This window comes from Panthera leo, chromosome B1, assembly GCF_018350215.1.
Source record: "Panthera leo isolate Ple1 chromosome B1, P.leo_Ple1_pat1.1, whole genome shotgun sequence".
Classification (NCBI taxonomy): Eukaryota; Metazoa; Chordata; class Mammalia; order Carnivora; family Felidae; genus Panthera; species Panthera leo.
This window is the reverse complement of record NC_056682.1, coordinates 63,007,143-63,033,350: the sequence shown is the minus strand read 5'-3', so window position 1 is coordinate 63,033,350 and position 26,208 is coordinate 63,007,143. Positions and strand designations below refer to the sequence as shown.

At 38.4% G+C, this 26,208-nt stretch overlaps 1 pseudogene; it reads right to left on the bottom strand.

Moving 5' to 3' along the window:
• Positions 1-4,265: 4,265 nt before the first annotated feature.
• LOC122218391 lies at positions 4,266-13,734 on the bottom strand (annotated as a pseudogene).
• Between the last annotated feature and the right edge of the window lie 12,474 nt (positions 13,735-26,208).

Genomic DNA, 26,208 nt, shown 5'->3' with positions numbered 1-26,208 from the left:
ATATGAAATTTATTGTCAAGTTGGTTTCCATACAACACCCAGTGCTCATCCCAAAAGATGCCCTCTTCAATACCTATCACCCACCCTCCCTTCCCTCCCACCCCCCATCAGCCCTCAGTTTGTTCTCAGTTTTAAAGAGTCTCTTATGCTTTGGCTCTCTCCCACTCTAACCTCTCTCTTTTTTTTTTTTCCTTCCCCTCCCCCATAGGTTTCTGTTAAGTTTCTCAGGATCCACATAAGAGTGAAAACATATGGTATCTGTCTTTCACTGTATGGCTTATTTGACTTAGCATAACACTCTCCAGTTCCATCCACGTTGCTACAAAGGGCCATATTTCATTCTTTCTCATTGCCACATAGTACTCCATTGTGTATATAAACCACAATTTCTTTATCCATTCATCAGTTGATGGACATTTAGGCTCTTTCCATAATTTGGCTATTGTTGAGAGTGCTGCTATAAACATTGGGGTACAAGTGCCCCTATGCATCAGTACTCCTGTATCCCTTGGGTAAATTCTTAGCAGTGCTACTTCTGGGTTGTAGGGTAGGTCTATTTTTAATTTTTTGAGGAACCTCCACACTGTTTTCCAGAGCGGCTGCACCAGTTTGCATTCCCACCAACAGTGCAAGAGGGTTCTCTAGGCAATTCAATAAGGCAAGAAGAAAAGGTTGGGTAGAATTACTAGAAAGGAAGAGACAAATCTGTTGTTATTTGTCAGTAAGATGATTATCTCCCCAGAGAATTCAAGAGTAATCAACTTTAAAATAATTAGAACCAATTAGATTGTTTAGTAAGGTCATCAGAGACAAGATACAAATTTAAAAAATCAACATTTTTCTTATGTACCATTAATAGTCAATTGAAAATGTAAGACTGAAAAGGACCTAAGACGTCTCTAATGACTTTTTCCTCTACTCGATTCCTGGCAACCACTTCCCACGGTCACAACCAAGATACCAATCTCAAAAAATATGTCCACTGCTGAAACTTTGTTTTCAAACACTCATTCTTTAACTATCACTCCCTATTCTTTCAGTTCAGTTGCTCTAGTAACCTCTATTCCTCAACCTCTTATTAGCATCTAGTCTCTTGACCATAATGCAGTGTCAGGACTCTCTCAACCTCCTTCTCTCTTTGGTGGTCTAGATTCTATGATCTAACATTTTAATAGCTCACTTGTAGATAGATAATCTCACCTCACTTTCCCCTCTCCCCACCCTTGGCATTTGGCTGGGGTCAGGATGGGGTGTGTCAGAATAATTCTGATTCAAAGTTTTCTTTTGCCACCTTGGACGTTTTTGAATCACACAATCCAGGTAAACACTTCTACTTTAAATTCATGGTCACAGACCTCATGGATACTTGGTTCTGCCTATCAATCCCTTGGTGTTCCAAATTGGCCAGTTTTCCCACTCCTGAGATAATGATGTTACATTTCCTATTCTATGTTTAAACTTTCTGCACTCCTGATATACTCATTCTTGAGATGATGCTCTTCCCTAATATTTCATTGTGAAACAAAATTCAATGAGAAAACAGAAATCATCAGACTTCAGGCTCTTCATCTTCGTGACAGCAAAACTACAAACCTGCCTATTTGGACTCACATTTATTTTTCTTCCATCTGGTTACAATGGAGTAAAACTCTCTCCTTCTATCATCAAAAAAATAATTGACATGTATGGTACAATAAAACTGAAGAAGTTAATGTTTCTTAGTTATGAGATTTCCCTATGCTTCTAACTGAAAGAGAAACCGTCTTTTCCTTTCTTTTTTATATTTTTAAAAAATCTTTAATATCAGTGGATTATTTGAAGTATTTATTTCCTTTTTTAAAAATTGGAATAAGAATATTCATATTCCTTTATATTTTTCTTTCATATATATTCATGTATTTTTTACGAATGTTCTTATCTTTCTTTATTAGAATGCTCACAAGACTGGCCCACTAGCACTGTCCTTCTGATGTGATAAAGAATACATACATCTACTGGTCTTCAAGCTATATTACAAAGCTATAATCCTCAAGACAGTATGATACTGGCACAAGAACAGACACTCAGATCAATGGAACAGAATACAGAACCCAGAAATGGACCCACAAATATGTGGCCAACTAATCTTTCTCACTCCATACACAAAAATAAACTCAAAATGGATGAAAGACCTCAATGTTAGACAGGAAGCCATCAAAATCCTAGGGGAGAAAGCAGGCAAAAACCTCTTTGACCTTGGCCGCAGCAACTTCTTACTCAATATGTCTCTGGAGGCCGGGGAAACAAAAGCAAAAATGAACTATTGGGACATCATCCAAATTAAAAGTTTCTGTACAGCGAAGGAAACAGCGAAGGAAGTTTCTGTACAGCGAAGTTTTTAGCAAAACTAAAAGGCAACCGACAGATGGGAAAAGATATTTGCAAATGACATATCAGATAAAGGATTAGTATCCAAAATCTATAAAGAACTTCTCAAACTCAACACCCAAAAAACAAATAATCCAGTGAAGAAATGGGCAAAAGACATGAATAGACACTTCTCCAAAGAAGACATCCGGATGGTCAACCGACACATGAAAAAATGCTCAACATCTCTCATCATCAGGGAAATACAAACAAAACCGCAATGAGATGTCACCTCACTCCCGTCAGAATGGCTAACATTAACAACTCAGGCAACAACAGATGTTGGTGAGGATGCAGAGAAAGAGGATCTCTTTTGCATTGTTGGTGGGAATGCAAGCTGGTGCAGCCACTCTGGAAAACATTATGGAGGTTCCTCAAAAAATTAAAAATAGAACTACCCAATGACCTAGCAATTGCAGTACTAGGCATTTATCCAAGGGATACAGGTGTGCTGTTTCGAAGGGACACACACACCCCAATGTTTATAGCAGCACTATCAACAATAGCCAAAGTATGGAAAGAGCCCAGATGTCCACTGATGGATGAATGGATAAAGAAGACATGGTATATATATACAATGGAGTATTCCTCGGCAATCAAAAAGAATGAAATCTGGCCATTTGCAACTACATGGATGGAACTAGAGGGTATTATGCTAAGTGAACTTAGAGAAAGACAAATATCATATGACTTCGCTCATATGAGGATGTTGAGATACAAAACAGATGAACACAAGGGAAGGGAAGCAAAAATAATATAAAAACAGGGAGGGAGACAAAAGCATAAGAGACTCAGAAATATGGAGAACAAACAGAGGGTTACTGGAGGGGTTGTGGGAGGGGGGATGGGCTGATGAGTAAGGGGCATTAAGGAATCTACTCCTGAAATCATTGTTGCACTATATGCTAACTAACTTGGATGTAAATTAAAAAAAGAAATTAAAATAAAAAAAAATAAAGAATACATACATCTATCTGACCCACATTGTTGCAGGAAACAGGGGTAAGGGCTCTCAGGGCTGGTACCAAGTGTCCACTGAAGACATCTCCATTCACCACAAAGGATGTTTCCTTGACTCCAACATCTCTGCTGTAGCATCCAGTCAGGTCTCCATGACTTGCCCAGACTTCTTCATTCCACCATCAGTTGACTCTTTTTTCTTGCTACTCTGGACTCCTTCATGACGTAGGTCAACTGCCCCATGTCTAACTTCCCCAGGCAGCCTCTGGAATTCTGCCTCACATCTTTGGCATGCTGCTGCCCTCAGGGGCATGTTTAGGAGTTGGGGGAGAGGGGGAATAACACCATATTACCAAAGCAAACAGCAGAAGCAGATTAGCAAATAACACTTGAACATACACCTAACAGCCTCACAGGATACATGCAGTCTCCCCAGATGATACATCATCTTCATAGAGAGCAAATACTGTATGGAATGATTTTGTACACCAGGCACAAGGGCTACAAAGTGAATGGTGTTTATAGCCATCATGTTCTACACACCATAGGAAGCTAGTGGCTGAAAGCTGAAACCGGATCTCTATCCTGGCTCTTCCCTGCCTTTGAATGGTGTCACCACTGTGTTGGCCTGTTCTTGGCATTAGTTCGTTTTTCAAAAGGGACGATAAGAAGGCAGAAAGAGTAGAATGGGAGATTGGGCTGGGGTGGGGGATTAATATATGGATGACAACCTGTAAAATAAAAATAATACAAAAATGCAAAAACCAGATTTAGTACCGTAATATCATAAGAGAAGGTGGCTTGAGGTACTACATGCTAACACAGACAACATGATATACAGCCCCAGGGTGGGGAGGGCGTGGGGGGATTCAGCGAGGAGTGGGGCAGGGGCCGTCCGTTTAGGCTGAGAGTCTTTGAATGGACTGCTGAATGGACTGGATCTGCTGCTTCAGCTGTGAGCCTTCTTTGCTGGCGACAGACCAGGCGATGACAGGCCTGGAGACCCTGCAGGCCCACCCCAGGGCCTGCTTGGGGTGCACAAACACTTAGGGGTAGGGCACATTCTGATCCAAACAGAGGGGAAGGTGCAGGATGATCTCCAGTGGCTCAGCGTCTGCAACCATCACGATGAACTCAGAGACGCCTCTGATGAGGGTTTTGGCGGCTTCCTTAGCTCCTTTCGGATGCTGCCTGTAGTTACATGACTGCTGAACAAGGTCCAGTAGTTCCTTGGTGAGGTGGGCGTCAGGGGCCTTCTGATTTACATCAGCCTCAGTCCTGTCTGCCACTCCATGGTCCCCTCCCCAGGAGCGCAGCTGACGCCAGAGGGGGAGCGCCAACCGGAGGAGTGGAAATTGAAGTATTTATTTCCGCGGTGACTAGACAATTATTGTAAAGTACAGGAGTGGTGTATAGGCATGGGGTGTTTTAATCCATTGAGAACCTGGATATGTTGCACTAAAACTTCTTATCGTTATAATTTAATGGGTGAAAAAAATTCTTGAACTACAGGAGTCTGTAGATGGGCCAAGTGTCTGGGAATTACATAATGCCATTAGGGGAATATCTAAAAGTTATTTGAATATGGAAATATGATATAGTTCAATTGGGCTTTTGTCTTTTATGAAATGGTTCTTATGGGAATATAGCAGAATCAACAAGAAATACAGAAGTTGTTCAGAGTAAACTTTCCAGGAAGAGAATTCTCTATTCCATGTAACTTAATTTTCTAATGATTCTAGCTATAATTTAGTTTTGTTTTCAGATTATCTTTTGCCTGGTTTGGATCACTGGGATTGAACAACACTGAGACAATACATATGCATCCGAGGACTTTTGAAATTGGAATTCAGCCCTAAGACAGCCTTAGAAATAAAGGAATATGTGGGGCATCTGGGCGGCTCAGTCAGTTGAGCCTCCGACTCTTGATTTTGGCTCAGGTCATGATCTCATAGTTCCTGAGATCAAGCCCCATTTTGGGCTTCTTGCTGAGAGCTCTGAGCCTGCTTGGGGTACTCTCTCTCTCCTGTCTCTGCCCTTTCTCCTGATCGTGCTCTCTCACTCTCTCTCAAAATAAATAAATATTTAAAAGAAAAGAAATGAAGGAATACTCAAACAAACAAGGACATGAGAGTGTAAGAGAAAAAAAAAAACATAATGGAAAAATCAGGTCAAAAGAAGAAGGCTAGAGAAGCATTGTTGAAAAACAAAGTAATTTGGAGAACCAATAATTTGCCCATTGGATATTATTATCTTTGACTAAGTGTTCACTGACTTAGCCTATGAGGCTGAGTTGGATCTGTGGATGTGTTCCTGAGGAAGCGTGGGTTTCTTTCAGTTTTAAAGATACTTGCTCGGTGTTTCTGGTGATATTGAGAAGGGGGTAGAGAGAGCTCCGTGGACTTGCATACGTTGGAGGCAATTCCAGACACCGGGGTTGAGCATCCAAAGATGAAATTCAAAGAATTCTAAGAACTTGACATTTTAGGGGACAACACAATAATTAAGATGCATAGTATGACAACCTGTACTGTGGCATGTTAATGTAAACCAGAGCTCCATTAACTAAAGTGGAAAAATCAGCTGTCCTAGCAGAACAATACAAGAGGGACTCAATTTAACTGGAGGTAAATTGGAAACATCAACATGAATTCATTGTTGTTGTTAAGGGATTATTGCTGTTACAGTATGTTAGGGACTGTCTTCTCTGATGTCATCTGACTCCTTCCAGTGGTCCTGTTAAGCAATCTAAAATACATTGTAGTGCCCGATTTTGTCTTTTTTTATCCTCCAGTATTGTTTTCCATTAAAAAAAGCAGAGCTTTTCAAAATAGCTGATCCAGTGTCTTGGGGCAGAAAAAAATCAAGGTGAGCCTGGAACTTTTTTTTTCCCAGAAAGCAGACAGTTTCAGGAGAATCGATGTTAAATAGGTAAAGAGGCCAGCCTGAAAAGAGGACTTTTAGTGACAGCTTGAGGAGCAAGGAGGGAAGCAGTAATTGCCACCAGTTGCCATGTGTCTTAATTACCATATTGTTCCCTAAGATTTTGAATTCTTACATTTATTTTATTTTATTTTTTGATCTTCAGCCCAGGCATGCTGGAATTGCCTCCAAGACATGCAGGTCCAGAAGAGCCTTCCTCAGGAAAAACAAAAACCCACAAATCCAACTGCCAGCATGAGTAGAATCAATAGGCACTTAATTAAAGATAATAATGTGAGATAAGCAAGTGATTGTTCCCAGAGGTTTTACTTTAAGTTTTTTTGATGTTTATTTATTTGTGCGTGTGTGTGTGTGTGTGTGTGAGAGAGAGAGAGAGAGAGAGAGAGAGAGAGAGAGAGAGAGAGAGAGAGAGGAGAGGGAGAGAGAATCAGAAGCAGGTTCCAGGCTCTGGGCTAACAGCACAGAACCCAACACAAGCCTCGAACTGTGAGACTGTGACCTGAGCGGAAGTCAGATGCTCAACTGAATAAGCCCCCCAGGTGCCCACCAGAAGTTTTATTTTAAAACAGTGCTTCTCTAGCCTTTTCCTTTGGAAGTGATTTGTCCTGATAAATATGCTGCTATTTGCCTATTCATCTATTTTGAGGCAGGTTTAGGACTGAATTCCAATTCCATAAGCCAAATTTGGTAAAAGAACTTTGACTCTCTGTTTATAGTTAAAAAGATCAAGGTAACACAAAGCATGCTAAAAGATGATTGTAGTACAGTCATATAGGCAATATTGTGTATTAAAAATACCGAGGATTGAGCAATTCAGATTATGTGAGTTTTTTTAACTTTCAGGTTAAAATTACAAATGCGAGCTTCTTTCTTTAAGGGGATAAAAATGTATAAAGCTATGCATAAAAAAAGAGAATATACTATAGAAAGAGGGACAAGGCTAAATTGATGGAACTGAACAGAAAACTAACCAACACTACTTTTTTAAAGTTAAAATCCTATTTATTGATAATCCAAAGGTTGACCTTGACCCTAGTAATACCAAACTTCGAGTAGCTCTTGATCAGACAAGCAAGACACTATTAAACTGAGAAAAATGTACTGGAGAATGGAGAAGTACATCTAAATAAAAGATAAGGAGAGGGAAAGTTAAGTATAATGTAAATCCAAAATAGATCCTGTTTTGTTTTTTTTTACAAGAACATGAAATTTAACAATTATGTCAGATAAATAAATTTAGGAATTGGTGATAAAATGAGAAGTTAAATGATAGGGGCAGCACGACAGTAAAATATATAAGTATAAATAGTTTTTTAGAAATAAAGATAGTTAACTATTACAGAAAAACAGGGAGAAAACAAAAATAAAACCAGCATCACTGTAGAGAAGCAACTCTGACCCAATAGAAACTTGGTGCATTTTCTAGGCCCACCTAGAACTGCCTTCCTGGGGTCTTTTGGGAGCTGATCTGGGCAGCCTTTTGGCCCAACTGCAGGGTGGACCTGATGTGGGGAGCGGGGGAGGGAAGCCAGCATTACTTTGTCAGGATTAGAGGTAAAAACTAAAGACAAGAGAATATCTAGTCTTGACAAGGATGGGGGAAATGATCTACATCCTAGTGTTTCTCAGCAAGGCTGCTTCTGTGCGAACATGACAAAATCAGAAACACAAAAATATTTCAGTCTGGCTGAGGTGTATGGATGGCCCTTGAACAATACAGATTTGAACTGCACGGGTCCGTATCCATACAGGTTGGTTTTGATACAGTCCGGTACTGTAAATGTATTTTCTCTTCTTTATGATTTTCTTCATAACATTTTCTTTTCTTTAGCTTATTTTATTGTAAGAATACAGTTTTTAATACATGTAACATACAGGGGCACCTGAGTAGCTCTGTCAATGGAGCATCTGACTTCGGCTCAGGTAATGATTTCACTGTTTGTGAGTTTCAGCCCCACATCGGGTTCGCTGTTGTCCAGTGCACAGAGCCCCCTTTAGATCCTTTGTCCTTCTCTCTCTGCCCCTCCTATGCTTGTGCTCTCTCAGAAATAAATAAAATATTTAAAAAATACATATAATGTACAAAATATTTGTTCATCGACTGTTGATGTTATTAGTAAGCCTTCTGGTCAACAATAGGCTACTAGTTGCTAAATTTTAGGGGAGTCAAATTTATACTAAGATTGGGGCACCTGGGTGGTTCAGTTGGTTGGGCGGTCGACTTTGGCTCAGGTCTTGATCTGTTGTCTTTGAGTTCGAGCCCCGCATCAGGCTCCATGCTGACAGCTTGGAGCCTGGAGCCTGGAGCCTGCTTCAAATTCTGTGTCTCCCTCTCTCTCTGCCCCCTTCCCCATTCTCACTCTGTGTCTCTCTGTCTTTCAAAAATGGATAAATGTTAAAAAAATTTTAAAAATATTATACTGAAATTTTCGACTACTCAGGGGTCGGTGCTTCTAATCCCTGTGTTGATCAAGGTCAACCGTATTGCCATCTCCCTACTACTGAACAGTCACATGAAAATAGTGGACCTGTGGCTCAAATACCATTACAATGATTCTCCAAATATTACGACTCCGTTCAATGATTCAGTCTTTTCCATGTAGTTTGAACTACATTTTTCACTTTTATAACTAGTATTGCACATATATTATTATGTGAATATTAAATACCCAAGGGACGTGCTGAGCAGTCATTTATAAACAATTGGTGAGTAAAGTATGTTCTCAAAACCATTGTAAATTCACAACCATATTGTATTTTAGAAAATGTATTTTTTCCTCCAAATTATTTTGAGGCTGTTAGTTTACCTGAACAATGTCCCAAGCCCTACATTCTGCCTGGGTACACGGGTCTGAGGCAGACAACTGAAAGCGCAGGTGAAGGGTGAATTTCGCTGCAATTAGTAGGCTCTGTTCTCAGAGGGAATCCGAGCCAAACGTAATTGCTCCAATTCTCCGGCTAGATGTCTTGCATAAAAAATAATAACAGAAGGCAATTAAACACATGAACAGACTGAGGAAAATTGTGGTATGTTAACCCTGAAAGAGAACACACCTAAATGCCATCCTCGTGATTGTACTGTTTCATGATGTGTCTGCTCTCAAAACGTGTTGCAGATATGTGTCTTACAGAAAAACTGCTTTAAGTTCATGAAGACACATAAATCATCTATGTATATATAAATTCCAACGCTACGTTCATGAGATCGAAGCACCTTTTCATTCTTCTCCTTCTCCTAATCAGGATTTTTTTCCTTTTGTATCATTCTCGGTTGTGGTTCAAGTAAATGCAACAGAGATTTTGCTGTTTTTACTTATTACATAAACAATTCACCTGGTTTTAAAAGTGAGGCAAATAGGAGCACCTGGGTGGCTCAGTTGGTAGAACATGTAACGCTTGATCTCAGGGTCATGAGTTCAAGCCCCACATTAGGCGTGGAGCCTACTTAAAGAAAAGAAGGAAAGAAGGAAGGAAGGAAAAGCCACGCAAATAAGAACTGTAGAAGAAAGTCTCATGTTCATGTACTTTACCAGCAAAGTATGTGAACTCTAGCTTGTTGTACGACAATTAAGAGGTTCAGGACTTTGAAGGCTCAGAGAGACACAGACCAAGTGTAGGTATGGTTGGCACACTGGGCGGAAGCCTGACAGAACTATGCTTTCCAATGTATCCACAAATTCTACCTACTTGGCTCTGTACACATTCATTTCTGGAACCACCTAGACTCTCCTCAATTGAAGAACATATTTCCAATCTTTCATCTCTTATGGGGAAGATTGGCAAATAATAATGTGACACATAGCCAGAGAATTATGTGATACATACTTCAGTTTTAAATGTTGTAAACAGGCAAGTCTATCATTTTGTTTTTTGATACAAAACTAAAATATACTTACATTTGCCCACCACTGGTCTATTTCATACGGGTTTCCTTTTATAAAACGGTTTCATTGAATCGATGTGTATTGTCAACACACCAATAAAGATCCTAAAACACATATTTTACTTGGATCATTTATAGAGTAATCATGTGCTTCTATGTAACTATCAAGATTGAAATAAATCTAGTCTCAAAAAAATAGAGAATTCTCTGTATGTTTATGCTATTTCTCTTTCCAGACAACATCTAGAGAAATTAAGAGGTAACGATACTAAGGGAGTAATTAAGTGTTCTGCATTTGGAAATACAATTTTTTTTCCTTTCAAAATAGAGCTTTCAGAGAGTCTGTTGTTTCAGGGAGAAATAAAGATCACCTAGAATTGGGAGAGCTGCTGTGAATAGATTACCTAGAGCTGCTTCATTTGTCAAGTTGTTGTGATTTCTCTCTCTCTTCCCTGGGCTAGTTTCATCTTTACCTTTTCTTTTTGGTAACAGTAGATTTTCTTCTTCAGTCACTAAAACACTCAGTCATTATTTGGAACTATCAGAGACTTGGTTTATAGAGATAATAATTCAAAAATTTTTGGTGGATGATACTGCCCAAATATATGATCAAAGCCAGGTATTTTCAATGGGCAAATCCTGTTTTTTATGATGTAAATGCTTGGCATTTCTACTTCCCAGATTCCGAGCAAGTAAAAGCATCCTGGGAATGCCTAAACTCAAGTATTTGTAGTTATTAATAATTAGCATACTTACGGTAACCGTCACTCCATTTACAGAGCTCTAGGTTTTATTAACCATTTGCATCACTGTGCAAACCCATCAGCTTGAGCCATCCTGTCTGAGGTAGATCCAGAACCACTGGAAATTGAATTTGGCTCTCCTAAAAGTCTTAAAAAGTACTGTTTTTCTAAGAAATCTAGGCTACATAATGGTTTTCTTAATGACCCTCTGATCACTAGATCCACACCTTTTTACCACAACTCACTTAAAGCTGTTTGTTAGAGGTGGTTATAACTTCTCTGAGGATTTAAAATGAGATTAAACACCTCTGACTCCTTTTAACGCAACTGCTTCCTCCTTTTTCTCCCCAAGCTCACCACCACAATCCATTTCATATTTGCTTAACATTTATGATATGCCAAGAGCTATAAAAAAAAAAAAAGACAAAATTTTTCCTTTGAGATAGCAACTTCAAGTATCATCTCACTTTTACTGTGAGTGTTTGGGGAGCATTTCTCCCTATCATTTGTATATGTGTTATCCGGAAATATAGGTGCTGGTACCCTTTTGAGCATGGGACATTTTATGCGAATGTTAGACAAGCCGATTGCTGAATTTGAATCTGGTAAGACATTGGCAAAATGGAATGAGGGAGAGTGACAGGACCATGGAAGAAGGGGCAAATGGGACAAACAACTGATGTCTAAGAGGACCAAAAAGAACAAAATAACCCTCAAGAGCTGGGAGCTGGCCTGGTCCTGTCAACTGGGCCATAGAGTTCATGGCGCTCACAGCCAGGCCATGATGGTTTCCTGTTGAGTATAAACAATCTCTTAGAGCACCAACATTGGATGAGGGCACTTTGTCTTGGTAATGAAGTGAAACAAAAGCAAGACCACTGTGGAGTTGGGTCTGAGCTTAACAAAAAACAAGGTCACTATGAAATCATAAAAACAATCAAACGTCCTGTCTCCCAGCAGAGTAACTCCTGGTCTGGTTCTTTACCAATGGCAGCTCTAACCCCTCTTCGTTTCTCCTGCCTTCTAGATAAAAATGATCAAGGTACCCAATTATAGATACCCAATTACTTCCTGCCAGCATCCAATCCATGGCAGACACCTGCTTGTGTTGAACTCTTCTCCAAAATGTCTAACACGAGCCAAGTTCCCACAGACAGTTCCTTCTAACTCTGTCCTAATGAGATGCCCTCATAGTTCCTGCATGGTGTGTGGTCTCCATGGTGTGTGGTTGCAGTGAGACCAGCCAAGAAACCAAGTCTGTTTGACTTACAGATGTGTTACTTGTAGTTTTTGGCTGCAGTGCATAAACCAGAGTTAGGCCCAGGTTTAGGACTGCCATATACTTTCTTTTCTTTTCAGCTGTCAGAATCATCTGAGCTTGCTTTTAAAAATGCAGATGCCTGGGTTCAATCCTAGATCACCTGAACCTCTTCAGAGGGCCAGGAGCTGCATTTTAACAAGCTTCTCAGGTGAATGTTATGTGCATGTAAGAGTGTATACAGAGCTTGACATGTTTTCCACGTGTGCTGAAGAAATGTCCATTCAAGTAAAGCCAGAGAGAGACTACCTTATATAAATCTGTACCCATTTTGTTGGAAGATAACTTCCAAAACTTGGCCAATTTTAAAAATACATTTTAGTGAATATGATCGATCCCCGTTGTTCACAGATTGCGTGTCCATGGATTCACCTACTTGCTAAAATTTCTTTGTAATCCCCAAATCAATACTCGTGGTACTTTCATGGTCATTTGTGGACATGTGCAGAGCCTGGAAAAATTTGAGTAGCCTGATGCACAGGTTCCCAGCTGAGGTCCAAGGAGGCGCCTCTGCCTTGTTTCAGCTCTCGTGCTGAGATGGCAGGAGGATGGAGATGGTAGGGGGCAGGGCAAGAAAGTCCCACCCTGGGGGCAGTTGGAAGGGGTTTGATCCCAATTCTGGCATCTGCTAGGGAGATAGCCTCGGGTAAGTCACTTAGCTCTTCTGAACCTTGTGTTTGCTGTTCTCTCTTTATTATGGAAAGAATAGACATAACACAAAATTTGCCATTTCAACCATTTTTAGATGTACAATTTAGCAGTATTCTGCAACCACGACCACTGTCCATTTCCAGAATTTTTCATCATCCCAAACAGAAACTCTATATCCATTAAACGACAACACACCGTTTCCTTCTGGTCCCAGCCCCTGGCAACATCTACTCTACTTTCTGTTTCTAGGAACTTGCCTATTCTAGGAACCTTACATAAGTGGAATTATAAAATAGTTGTCCTTTGTGTCTGGCTTTTCACTTAGCATAATATTTTCAAGTTTTAACCACACTGTAGCATGTATCAGAATTTCATGCCTTGTTACAGATGAATAATATTCCATTGGATGTATATACCACGTTGTGTTTATCCACTCCCATGGACATTTGGGTTGTTTCCACCTTTCGCTTACGCTTACCGTAACACTGCTATAAACATTCATGTACAAGTATATGTTTAAGTCCCTATTTCCAACTCTTGGAGGTGTATAAATCCAGAAGCGGAGCTGTGGAGTCATATGGTACTTCTGATGAGGGTTGGAAGCAGAAAAATGTTCACTTTTAGCCTGGAAGGCTGACCTATAGCCTGCATAGTTCCGATAAGGATCAAATACGTGCTGGTTGTCACATTTTTTTTTTAAAGAATTTATTTTAAATAATCTCTACGCCCACTGTGGGGCTCAAACTCATAACCCCGAGATCAAGAGTCGCATGTTTTACCGACTGAATCTGCCGGGTGCCCCTGGTTGCCACATTCTCAATGGGTCTCATGACGGCTTGTAAATCTTACCGATAGTTAATATCCAACTGAATGATAAACACCAGAGAAATCTTGTGAAAGTAGTTTTGTGAGGAGAAATTCGAGGAAGACATTTATGATCTAATACTTCTTACATGTCCTGTCCCCTCCCCCCTGAGCACTAAGCAGATAACCGCCAGCTTTCACATAGCTCAAGTGCAGGTCTTTCTGTACTGTCCCTGTGCTACTTCAATAAACTTAATAAATTGAGCCATACAATGTCTCAAGAATTCTTTCCTGACCTTTGCACTCCACCACCCTGCAAACTGCTATGTTTAACTTTTTGAGGAACAGCCAACCTGTTTTCCACAGCTGTTGCAACATTTTACATTCCCACCGGCATTACACAAGGGTGCCGATTTCTCCCTACATTTTCACCAATACTTGTTATTTTCCTTAAGAAAAAATAGCCATCCTAATGGGTGCAGAGGGGTCATTTTCTTTTTTGTAACCTGAAAAAAGTAGAATCTACCAGGATGAATTGCTTTCAGGTTTGAAGATTATGGTTGATGTTATATACAGTCTTCCCCCATTTCTCAAAAGTTCATGTTATGCCATTTCACTCTTACAAAAGACCTACATTAGTAACTCTTTTAGCTAACTTGAAAGAAATCCAAAGAGGACTTTCACTTTTATAAAAAAGACAAACAGTGCAAATAGCGGTCAGAGTTTGTTTTGTGGGTCATGCCCCTCATCTCTGCCCCCCAACAGCCAGAGTAACCCTAGTGGGCTTCTTTCCTGGGAACTACCCTCAGCATCTCAACATCAAGCTGCTGTAACTTTGAATCGTTCGTGAACATTTGTGCTTTATCTCAGTTTATTTGTGCGTCTGTTAGCAAGATGTGTCCGAACGTATCAGAAAAGCCTAAAAGAGGTTATTTGGGGGGTCTGGGAATGCTAAAAAGTTTTCTATATAAATTAATAGTTGCTTTTTTTGCTTTATACTATTTTGGCGTCTACCACCATTAATACGCCAATGAAAGTAGTTATACATGCCACTCCCTGGACTTGTGTGAGGATATCGTATACACCCATGAGAAAGACTGCTGGGCCACACATTGTACATGTACTTAGTTTGATGAAGTACTGCCAGACTGCTCTTCAGAATGTGCGTGAATCTATCTCCCATCCATGAGTGCATGAGTCCTTCCTTAGTCCTCCAACCTCTTCAGATCACCAGCAAGAAAGGAAGCTCAGAATTTCTGTCTTTTAAAGATCAAAAGTTTTTAAATATGATGAGGTTCAAATTATCCTTTTTTTTTTTTTTTAATCGTTTGTGCTTTGACCTTGCCTAACCCAAGATCACAAAGATTTTCTCCTACGTTTTCTTCCAGAAGTTTGGGCTTTTATATTAATGCAAGTTAATGTTTGTTTATAGTATTTATGGTTCATTTTTTTCTGTATGAAAACTATTTGGTTCCAGTAATGTTTGTTGCAAAGACCATCTTTGTCAATTAATTGGCTTTGATGTCTGTTGGTAACCACTTGACTATATATGTGTGGATCTAAATTTTCTATTCTGTTCCATTAGTCTGTATCCATAAGTCTCTCCTTATTTCAATACCATGCTTTCTTCATTACTGATATATTACAGAAAACCTCGAAGTCAGGTTGTATAAATCTTTTTAAGATTTTCATCTATGTTGTAGTATGTATTAGAATTTCATTTGTTTTCATTGCTGAATAATATTTCATTGTATGACTATACCATATTTTGTTTATCCAGTTGTCAATTGGTAGATATTTGGGTTGTTTCCAGTTGGGCTATTATGAATAATTCTATGGACATTTGTGTACACATTTTTTGTAGGACATATGTATAACTCTCTTGTATATATACCTTCAAGTTCAAATTTTTAATGTAATTATACATTATGAGATAGTACACAATTATGCTTTAGAAAATTCATATAGACCATTTCATTCTCTTAGAGTAGAATTCACACATGATAGTAGTTCCATTTTATTTATTCATTTATTTATGTATTTATACATTTTATTTTATTTTTGTTTTTAATTTTTCTAATTCCAGTATAAATTAACATACAGTGTTATATTAATTTCAGGTGTACAATATAGGGATTCAACAATTCTATACATTACTCGGTGTTCATTATGATAAATGTCTTCATTCCCTTCACCCATTTTACCCATCCCTCTACCCACCTCCCCTCTGATAGTCACCAGTTTGTTCTCTGCATCTAAGAGTTTGGTTTTTTGTCTCTTTTTACTTTGTTCATTTGTTTTGGTTCTTAAATTCCTCATATAAGTAAAATCATATGGTATTTGTCTTTCTCTGACTGACTTATTTCACTTAGCATTATACCTTCTAGATCCGTCCATGTTTTTGCAAATGGCAAGATTTAATTCTTTTTTTTATGGTTAAGTAATATTCCACTATGTTCATAGATATAGATATAGATATATAGATATTACTTCTTTATCCTAATTCATCTATCAAAGGGCAGTTGGGTTGCTTTCATACTTTGGTTATTGTAAATAGTGCTGTGATAAACAAAGGGATGCATGTATCTTTTTAAACCAGTATTTTCCTGTTCTTTGAGTAAATACTTAGTGGCAGAATTACTGAATCATATGATAATTGTCTTTTTAATTTGTTAAGGTTTTCCACAGTGGCTGCACCAGTTTGCATTCCCATCAACAGGGCACAAGGGTTTCTTTTTCTCCACATCCTTGCCAACACCTGTTATTTCTTATGTTGTTGATTTTAGCCATTCTGACAGGTGTGAGGTGATATCTCATTGTAATTTTGATTTGCATTTCCCTGTTGGTAAGTGATGTTAGGCATATTTTTATGTATCTGTTGGCCATCTGGATGTCTTCTTTGGAGAAATGTCTGTTTATGTCTTCTGCGCATTTTTAAATTGGATTATTTGGGGTCTTTTGGTGTTGAGTTGTATAAGGTCTTTATATATTTTGGATTCTAACCCCTTATTGAATATATTATCATTTGCAAATACCTTCTATTCAGTAGGTTGTCTTTTGTTTTGTTGATCATTTCCTTTTCTGTGCAGAAACTTTCCAATAGTCTATTTTACTTTTTATTTTGATTCCCTTGCCTTAGAGGTATATCCAGAAAAATGTTGCTACTGCCAATGTCAGAGAAATTACTGTTTATGCTTTTTTCTAGGATTTTTATGGTTTCAGGTTTCACATTTAGGTCTTTAATCCATTTTGAGGTTTTTTTTTCCTATAGCGTATGAAAGTGGTCCATTGCACGTAGCTGTCCAGTTTTCCCAACACTGTTTATTGAAGAGACTGTCTTTTTCCCATTACACATTCTTGCCTTGTTTGTCAAAGATAAATTGACCATACAATCATAGATTTATTTATGGACTCTCTATTTTGTTCTATTGATTTATGTGTTTATTTTTGTGCCAGTACCATATTGTTTTGATTACCACTACTTTGTAGTATATCATAAAATATGGGATTGTGATACCTCTAGTCTTCTTCTTTTTCAAGATTGCTTTGGCTAGTCTTTTGTGGTTCCACACAAATTTTAGGATTATTTTTTCTAGTTCTGTGAAAAAAATTATTGGTATTTTAATAGGGATTGCATTAAATCTGTAGATTGCTTTGGGTAGCATGGACAATTTAACAATATTTGTTCTCCCAATGCACGAGTATAGATTATCTTTCCATTCCTTTGTGTCTTCTTCAATTTCTTTCATCAGTGTTTTAGTGTTCAGAGTATTGGTCTTTCACCTCCTTGTCATCTGCAATAGTGAAAGTTTAACTTCTTCTTTACCAACTTGGATGACTTCTATTTCTTTTAGTTATGTGATTGCTGTGGCTAGGACTTCCTGTACTATGTTAAATAGAAGTGATGAGAGTGGACATCCTCGTCTTGTTCCTGATCTTGGGAGAAAAGCTCTAAGCTTTTCACCATTGAGTGTGATATTAGCTGTGGGTTTTTCACATATGGTCTTTATTATGTTGAGGTATATTCCCTCTAAACCTACTTTGCTGAACATTTTTATCATGAATGGATGTTGTAGTTTGTCAAATGCTTTCTCTGCATCTATTGAAATGATCATACAGCTTTTATCCTTTCTCTTGTTAATACGATGTATCATGTTGATTGATTTACATGTATTGAACCACTCTTGCAACCCAGGAATAAATACCACTTGATTATGGTGAATGAGTTTTGAATGTATTGTTGGATTCTGTTTGCTAATATTTTGTTAAGGATGCTTGCATCTATGTTCATCAGAGATATTGGTCTCTTTTTTTGTGTGGTGCCTTTATTAGGTTTTGGTATCAGCGTAATTGTGGCCTCATACAGTGAATTTGAAAGTTTTCCTTCCTCTTCTATTTTTTGGAATAGTTTGAGAAGGATAGGTATTAACTCTTCTTTAAATGTTTGGTAGAATTCATTTGTGGAGCCATGTAGTCCTGGGCTTTTGTTTTCTGGGTGTTTTCATTACTGATTCAATTTCATTACTGATAATCAATCTGTTCAAATTTTCTATTTCTTTCTGATTCTGTTTTGGGAGATTATATATTTCTAGGAATTTATCCATTTCTTCTAAGTTGTACAATATTTTTGCATATAATTTTTCATATTATTCTCTTATAATCTTTGTATTTTTGTGGTGTTGGTTGTTATTTCTCCTCTCTCATTTCTGATTTTTTTTAGTAGTTCCATTTTATAAAGCATAATATTTTAAATTAATTGACTTCAAAGTTGGTACTTGAAGTAGAACAAAAAAAAAAATGGTGGGACTGTTAGGATACATTATTTAGAGTCAAATTATAAATGCAAAAATAATCTTGCATGTCTTGAACAGAATGTAGAAGTATATTAAAAGACTGATAATCCATGACCAAGTGGGATTTATTCCAGAAATGCAAATGTAGTTTATAGCATTAAATAAAAGTATTAATATAATTCACCATATTTATAGGTCAAAGGAGAGAAACTGATGTTCATCTTGATTGATGCCAAAAATGCATTTAATAAAGCTTAATATCCATTTTCAATGAAAACATTCAGTAAAGTAGAATTAGATGAATATTTCCTTAACTCATTAATGTCTGGGGTAAAATAAAGGGGCCACTAATATATTAAAACAAGGAGTTCAATAAGAGCTGGAATAGAAGCAGCAAAATTGTCATTTTTGCAGGTTATTTTAATCTATATATACATAAAATTAATAGTTGGCTTATATACAAAAAAAATCCCTAATCATAAAATATGTTGGCAGACAACATGTTGATTTCAATAGCCACAAAAATTTAAATTACATAAGAAAACATTAATAATAAGTGCTATATGAAGAAAATGATCAAACTTTATTGAGATCTGTTTGACTCCAAATACAGTGTTAATCACTATACTGCATATATTCATACATATTAATTTATAGATAAAGGTAGCATTTTGTGGTGTTTTTTGTTTTGTTTTCAGATATTTATTTATTTATTTATTTATTTTAATTTTCAAGACAGAGAGAGAAAGAGAGAGCGAGCACAAACAGGGAAGGGGCAGAGAGAGGAAGACAGAGGATCTGAAGCAGGCTATGGGCTATCAGCACAGAGCTGATTGGGGGCTCGAACTCACTAACTGTGAGATCATGACCTAAGCTGAAGTCAGGCACTTAACAGACTGAGTCACCTAGGCACCCCAAGGTAGCATTTTGAATATGTGGTAAAGAAAGGTCATTCAGGGGCGCGTGGGTGGCTCAGTCGGTTGAAGGTCTGACTTCCGTTCAGGTCACAATCTCGCGGTCTGTGAGTTCGAGCCCCACGTCGGGCTCTGGGCTGATGGCTCAGAGCCTGGAGCCTGCTTCCGATTCTGTGTCTCCCTCGCTCTCTGCCCCTCCCCCATTCATGCTCTGTCTCTCTCTGTTTCAAAAGTAAATAAACTTAAAAAAATTTTTTTTAAATAAAAAAAATAAACAAAAAAAAAGAAAGGTCATTCAGTAAGGGTTTGGGACAATAGATTAGTCATCCAGCAAAAAACAAAAACAAAAAACATAGAGATCCAGACTTCAACTCCTTTTGCGTAAATACCTCCTAGATATATCACAGATGTAAGTGTGATAGATGGAACAAAAGTACTAGAGGGAAAAAAAAATGAGTAAATATTTTTCCCTTTGAGATATGGGAGACTTTTAAAAAATTGTTTAATGTTTATTTATTTTTGAGAGAGAGACAGAGCATGAGTCGGGGGAGGGGCAGAGAGGGAGACAAAGAATCTAAAGCGGGGTCCAGGCTCTGAGCTGTCAGCACAGAGCCTGATGAGAGGCTTGAACCCACCCACTGCATCATGACCTGAGCCGAAGTCTGATGCTTAACCAACTGAGCCACCCAGGTACCCCTTAAAAAATTGTTGTTTAAGTTTATTTATTTATTTTGAGAGAGACAGAGACAACATGAGTCGGGGAGGGGCAGCAAGAGAGGGAGAGAGAGAATCCCAAGCAGGCTCCCCACTGACAGCACAGAACCCGATGTGGGGCTTGAACACAAGCAGCTGTGAGATCACGACCTGAGCCAAAACCAAGAGTCACATGCTTAGTTGACTGAGCCACCCAGGTGCCCTGAGATATGGCGAACTTTTTAAAACCATGTCACAAAAACTCAGAAACCAAAAAGGATAAGATTGTTAACTTTGACCTTTTAAACTTTTGCATTGCAGACAACCAAATAGAAAACGAACTCATAATTCACACTATCTGGAAGGGAGAGAGACAGATGACAAATTAGAAAAACGTTTCAGAAAATGATATATAACAAAGTGCTAATACACACACACATATGTACACACACACATACATACATACCTTTATGGGGGAAAAAACAAAAGAAAGATGACAAAAGAATATGAACAGGAAATTTATAAAAAGAAGTAATCCAAATAACCAATAAGCATAGGAGATGCTTAATTTTATTAGGAATCAAATACTAGCTAAGTAAACTATTAATGAAATATTATTGTTTGGTCCTCAACAAATATTGAAAAGGTTAATAACATTCAGAGTTTGATATAGTCTCAGGAAATGTATACTTTCATGTCCTACTGGTGAGAATGTAAATTGGTACAATATTTCTAGAGGATAGTTTGGCAATATTCATAAAAATGACCCAAAATCACACATGCATGAATTTATCCAAAAGAAATAAAGGAATAAGTGAGAATAGATATACTCTCACAGGATACTCATCGTGGCTTTGTTTATAATGGTAGAAATTTAGAAATAGCCTAGATAAGTTGTGTCAAGGTGACACATGAATTCAGTAGAATACACTGAAGCCTGTAGGCTAAGAGGTAGGCTGGCCACCGCCCGCTGGTCCCTCCATGCTCTCCAGGCTGTGCTAGCTAAACCTAGTGTCCAACCATGGCGTACCCCCTGGATCAGGCTATTGGCCTCTTTGTGGCCATCTTCCACAAGTACTTGGGCAGGGAAGGTGACAAGAACACCCTGAGCAAGAAGGAGTTGAAGTTGCTGATCCAGAAAGAGTTCACCATTGGCCCAAAGGTGCAGGATACTCAAATTGCAAAGCTCATGGATGACCTGGACTGGAACAAGGACCAGGTGGTAAACTTCCAGGATTATGTCACCCTGATTTTCACCTACAATGATGCCCTTAAGGGCTGAAAATAAATCAGGAAGGTGGAGACACCCTCTATAGGGCCTGCCTAAGTCAAATCCAGTGGTGGGTAATTGTTCGATAATTATCTTTTTTTTTTTTTTTAGTTAAAAAAAAAAAAAAGAAAACACTGCAGCCTGTAAAACAAGAAAGTAGTTCTTTATTGATGGGTATGGAAGGATCTCAGGGACAAATGATTAACATGAAAAGAAGCATGTTTCAGAATAGTGTATACAGTGAGTGATTTCCCTTATGTAAAATTGCACTAGTCTACAAATGGGTAGATATGCCTAAAGGATGCTCACCACACTGTCAGATGTTTTCTCTGGTGATGCGCTTTTAGGTGTGTATTTATTTTCTTATTTGTACTCTTCTGTCGTGTTAGAATTTTGTTCAAGTTGCTGGAGGGGTGGTGTGGGGGGGGGGATGGGCTAAATGGGTGATGGGTACTAAGGAGGGCACTTGTTGCGTTGAGCACTGGGTGTTAAATGTAAGTGATGAATCACTAAATTCTACTCCTGAAACCAATATTACACTACATGTTAACTGACTATAATTTAAAGAAAATTTTGAAAAAAAAAGAAAAAACGAATTTTGTTCATAGTGAGCATATATCATGTTCTAAAAACAGCAAGCTAGTTTTAAAAATTGATGCTATCAAGGGGTGCCTGGGTGGCTCAGTTGGTTAAGCGGCCGACTTCGGCTCAGGTCACGACCTCGCGGTCCGTGAGTTCGAGCCCCGCGTCGGGCTCTGTGCTGACAGCTCAGAGCCTGGAGCCTGTTTCAGATTCTGTGTCTCCCTCTCTCTCTGACCCTCCCCTGTTCATGCTCTGTCTCTCCCTGTCTCAGAAATAAACAAAACGTTAAAAAAAATTTTTTTTTTAAATTGATGCTATCAAAAAAGAATTAAAAAAAAAAAAAAAAAGGACTCTAAATGCAGCTCCTTTCAGCACAGCAATGCATATGTTAGCAGATATGGGAACAGTGATCATGTCAAGGAAAACTTCTCCCCTAAAATACCCTCAGTCCTAAAGAAAAATGTAAAAAAAAAGCTCAGTGACTACAGGAGATGTTGAGAGGTATTTAGTACACTAGAAATAAGGTGGTTAGTATAAGGTCAGATGACTGCCTACCCAATAATGTGGCTTCAAAGAGTTCACATTGTATCTATGTATCTTTTTAAAACATTCTACCACCAAAATATTACATTTATACTCAAAAGTGGCATTCATTATTCAGAAACTTAAATCTCTTGAATTTACAAAATATATTTGCATTCCTGTGAAATATACAAAAATGATGCATCACAAGGCTAGGAAAAGCATCATTGTAAAGCACTATCGACTTCCATGAAGGAAACATTCGGAGTCACAGGCCAAAATATAGCATCAGGGCAAGGCCAAGTCTATTGCACACTATTGCCAGAAGCATATTTCTGGCAAAGAAACAGAATTGGTAATTGAACTATCAAATGTATTTCAAGAGGGTATTATGTTCCAAAAGAGTGGACTGGATTTAGAAATAGATTTAGTCTTCCCTTCCATGACCTGAAGCATTTCTGAACACAAGCAGCTATTAGGCAAGATCTCCATAATATTGAGAGCAACCAATGTGGTCTTTATATTTCTTTTTTTTTAAGTCTTTATTCTAATCCTAGTATAGGTAACACAGTGTTATATTAGTTTCAGGTGTACCATGTAGTGACTCAATATGACACCTGGCGCTCATCACAAGTGCACTTCTTAATCCCCGTCACCTATTTCACCCATCCCCCCACCTATCTCCCCTCTGGTAACCATCAGTTTGTTCTCTATAGTTAGGAGCCTGTTTCTTTGTTTGCCTCTCTCTCTTTCCCCCTTCGTTCATTTGCTTTCTTCCTTAAGTTCCACATGTGAGTGAAATAATACGGTATTTGTCTTTCTCGGACTGACTTATTTTGCTTAGCATAATACTGTCTAGTTCCATCCACGTCATTGCAAATGGCAAGATTTCATCCTTTTGTGTGGCGATTCCATTGTGTATATACCACATCTTCTTTATCCATTCATAGGTCAGTGGATACTTGGGCTGTTTCCATAATTTGGATATTGTAGATAATGCTGCTGTAAACATCCGGGTGCATTTTTGTATTTTGGGGGTAAACACACAGTAGTGCAATTGCTGAATTGTAGGGCAGTTCTATTTTTAACTTTTTGAGGAATTTCCATACTGTTTTCCAGAGTGGCTGCGCCAGTTTGCAACAGTGTGAGAGAGTTTCCATTTCTCCACATCCTTTTCAACACCTGTTGTTTCTTGTGTTGCTGATTTTCGTCATTCTGACAGGTGTGAAGTTGTATCTCATTGTAGTTTTGATTTGCATTTCCCTGATGATCAGTGATACTGAGCATCTTTTCATGTGTCTGTTGGCCATCTGGATGTCTTCTCTGGGGAAATGTCTGTTCATGTCCTGTGCCCATTTTTTAAATTGGATTATTTGTGTTTCGGGTGTTGAGTTTATAAGTTCTAGTATTGGATACTAACCCTTTACCATATATGTCATTTGCAAATATCTTTTCTCATTCCATAGGTTGCCTTTTTGTTTTGTTGTTTCCTTTGCTGTGAAGAAGCTTTTTATTTTGATGAATTCTCAATCATTTAGTTTTGCTTTTGTTTCTCTTGCCCTGGGAGACATATCTAGAAAGAAGTTGCTATGGTCAGAGTAAAAAAAGTTACTGCCTGTGTTCTCTCCTAGGATTTTTATGGTTTCAGGTCTCACATTTAGGTCTTTAATCCATTTTGAACTTGTTTTAGTGTATGGTGTAAGAAAGTGGTCTAGTTTCATTCTTTTGCATGTTGCGGTCCAGTTTTTCCAACGCCTTTGTTGAAGAGACTGTTGTTTCTGCCATTGGATATTCTTTCCTGCTTTGGTGAAGATTAATTGACCATACAGTTGTGGGTTCATTTCTGGTTTTCTATTCTGTTCTATTTATTTATTTATTTATTAAATGTTTATTTTTTTTTTAATTTTTTTAAACGTTTATTTATTTTTGAGACAGAGAGAGACAGAGCATGAACGGGGGAGGGGCAGAGAGAGAGGGAGACACAGAATTGGAAGCAGGCTCCAGGCTCTGAGCCATCAACCCAGAGCCTGACGCGGGGCTCGAACTCACGGACCGCGAGATCGTGACCTGAGCCGAAGTCGGACGCTTAACCGACTGAGGCACCCAGGCGCCCCTTAAATGTTTATTTTTGAGAGAGAGAGAGGGAGAAACAGATTACGAGGGGGGGAGAGAGAGAGAGAGTGTGCGCGAGTGAGCGTGATACACAGAATTGGAAGCAGGATCCAGGCTCTGAGCTGCCAGCACAGAGCCCGATGAGGGGCTCAAACCCATGAACCGTGAGATCATGACCTGAGCTGAAGTCGGACGCTCATCCAACTGAGCCACCCAGGCGCCCCTATTCTGTTTTATTTACAGATCCACGTGTCTATTTTTGTGCCTTACCAAAATACCAGTAGCATTTTTCACAGAGCTAGAACAAACAATCCTAAAATTTGTATAGAACTCCCGCAAAAGACCCCAAAGAGCCAAAGCAACCCTGACAAATAAAAGCAAAGGTGGAGGCATCACACTTCCAGACTTCAAGCTATATTGCAAAGCTATAGTGATCAAAAACAGTATGGTACTAGCACAAAAATAGACACATAGAGCAATAGAACAGAATGGGCTTTATATTTCTTAAAATTTTTCACATATAGTTATTTAAGGTTTAGTTTTTTCATGTAATGAAACTGCCAAAAGGCATCCTCTAAATAAAATGTTGTCTTAAATAAGCCTCCTTAACACTGTATATACATTGAGTCAAATTACATATTCTGCTGCAATTTGATTGAGAAATTTTAGACACTGCTGTCTAAAATTCTATTCCAGTTCTAGCAGTGTTACACTGTTTGGTTTGGACAAATGTCTTTATTTCTAGAAGATTTTGTCAGCCCAATAAACAGAGAGCCGGGGCGCCTGGGTGGCTCAGTTGGTTAAGTGACCGACTTCAGCTCAGGTCATGATCTCATGGTTGATGAGTTGGAGCCCCGTGTTCAGCTCTGTGTTGACAGCTCAGAGCCTGGAGCCTGCTTTAGATTCTGTGTCTCCTTCTTTCTCTGCCCCTCCCCCACTCACACTCTGTCTCTGTTTCTCTCTCTCTCAAAAATAAATAAACATTAAATTTTTTTTTTTTTTAAATAGAGACAGAGAGGGAAGAGAACATTGCCTTATGCCACAGGGGGGCAGTAAGGGTTGGTTAATGAGATAATATTGATAAACTATTTTTGGGAAAAGGAAAAAAAATGCTATGGGTGCACTTATTCCATATTGATAACTAAAGGGAAAAAATGAAAGCATGTGTAAACTTTAATATTTTTGGTGTTTCACATTCATAGACAAATTCTACCTTGTTGCTTTGCCAAGGAAAGTAAACAAATAAAAACCAAAAAACCTTCAGCTTTAGAAACCCAAGTTCCCAAGGTCAGAGAAATCCTAACAGAGGACAAGCTTACCACATTGTTCCAATGTTGTTCAGCCTTATCTATTCGTTAATCACTAACTTCTGGATCTCATTTTTGTAAGGAATGTGCATAAGCCAATTTCATTTAAAAACGGAAATGCAGAACCACATATTTTGGAAAAGGGATTGAAAATAGAAAACTCACTTAGATTAGTCAAACAGCTCTCTAAATTCTATTTAGCAAAACAAAGATTATCATGGGCTGCTAGTCTTTATTAGTTGCAAAATCTCTAAAGTCAGTGCAAGGTTCTAGGACCAACTGTAGAGCCACATAGAAACCTGCATAT